Source organism: Mastomys coucha, chromosome Y (assembly GCF_008632895.1).
Source record: "Mastomys coucha isolate ucsf_1 chromosome Y, UCSF_Mcou_1, whole genome shotgun sequence".
Classification (NCBI taxonomy): domain Eukaryota; kingdom Metazoa; phylum Chordata; class Mammalia; order Rodentia; family Muridae; genus Mastomys; species Mastomys coucha.
In genome coordinates, this window is record NC_045031.1 from 64,507 (window position 1) to 66,551 (window position 2,045).

Genomic DNA, 2,045 nt, shown 5'->3' on the forward strand with positions numbered 1-2,045 from the left:
AAATTCCAACTCAATTCTTCATAAAGTTAGAAAAAGTAGTTTGCAAATTCATTTGGAATTAGAAAAAAAACCCCAGGATAGTGAAAATTATTCTCAACAATAAACAAACTTCTAGGCGAATAACCATCCCTGATCTCAAGCTGTACTACAGAGCAATTGTGATTAAAAAATGCATGGTATTGGTACAGAGACAGATGGGAAGATTAATGCAATAGGATGGGAAACTGAGAAATGAACCCAGACAGCTATGGTCACTTGATATTTGACAAAGGAGCTAAAACCATACAGTGGAAAAAAGAGAGGATTTTCAACAAGTGGTGCTAGTTCAACATGTGGTCAGCATGTAGAAAAATGCCTATTGACCCACTCTTATCTCCCTGTACAAAGTTCAAGTCTAAGTGGATTGAGGACCTCCACATTAAACCAGATACACTGACATTTATAGAGGAGAAAGTGGGGAAGACACTCGAACACATGGGCACAGGGAAAAATTTCCTGAACAGAACACCAATAGCTTATGCTCTAAGATCAAGAATCAACAAATGGGACCTCATAAAATTACAAAGCTTCTGTAAGGTATTTTGTCAATAGGACAAAATGGAACAAACAGATTGAGAAAAGATCTTTACCAATCCTAACAATAGAGGGCTAATACCCAATATATAAAAAGAATCCAAGAAGTTACACTGCAGAGAACCAAATAACCTTATTAAAAAATGGTGTACAGAGCTAAACAAAGAATTCTCAACTGACGAATATTGAATGGCTGAGAAGCACCTAAAGAAATGTTCAACATCCTTAGTCATCAGGGAAATGCAAATCAAAACAACCCTAAGATTCCACCTCACACCAGTCAAAATGGCTAAAACAAAAAACCCAGGTGACAGCAGATGCTGGAGAGGATGTGGAGAAAGAGAAACACTCCTCCAATGCTAGTGGAATTGCAAGATAGTACAACCACTCTGGAAATCAGTTTGACGATTCCTCAGAAAATTTGACATAGTATTACCTGAGGACCCAGCTATACCACTCCTGGGCATATACCCAGAAGATGATTCAATATGGAATAAGGATACATGCAGCCTTATTTATGATAGCCAGTAGCTAGAAAGAACCCAGATGTTCTTCAACAGATGAATGGATACAGAAAATATGGTATATTTATACAATGGAGTACTACTCAGCTATTAAAAACAGTGAATTTATGAAATTCTTAGGGAAATGAATGGATCTGGAGAATATCATCCTGAGTGAGGTAACTCAGATATTAAAAACAAATTCATGAAATTCTTAGGCACATGGATGGAACTAGAAAATATCATCCTTAGTGAGGTAACCCAATCACAAAAGAACACACATGGACTCATAAGTGAATATAAGCCCCAAAGCTCCAAATACCCAATATACAATTCAACGACCACATGAAGCTCAAGAAGGGAGACCAAATTGTGGGTGCTTCGGTCCTTAGAAGGGGAACAAAATACTCACAGGAGCAAATATGGAAATAAAGTGTGGAACAGAGATTGAAGGAAAGGCCATCCAGAGACTGTCCCACCTGGGGATTCATCCCATCATATACAGTTACCAAACCCAGACTCTATTGTGGATCCCAAGAAGTGGATGCTAAAAGGAGCCTGATATAGCTGTCTCCTGAGAAGCCCTGCCAGAGCCTTACAAATACAGAGGTGGATGCTTACAGGCAACCATTGGACTGAGTGCAGGGTTCCCAATAGAGGAGTTAGAGAAAGAATTGAAAGAGTTGAAGGGGTTTGCAAACCCATAGGAAGAATAACAGTATCAACCAACCAGATACCCCAGAGCTCCCAGGGACTAAGACATCAACCAAGGAGTACACATGGCTCCAGCTGCATATGTAGCAGAGGATGTCCTTGTCAGGCAACAATGGGTGGAGAGATTATTGGTCCTATGAAGGCTAGATAGATGCCCCAGTGTAGGGAAATTGGGTGGGGAAGTGGGAGTGAGTAGAGGAACACCCACACAGAAGCAGGGGGAGGGAGGATAGGATAGGTTGTTTCTTGGGAAGG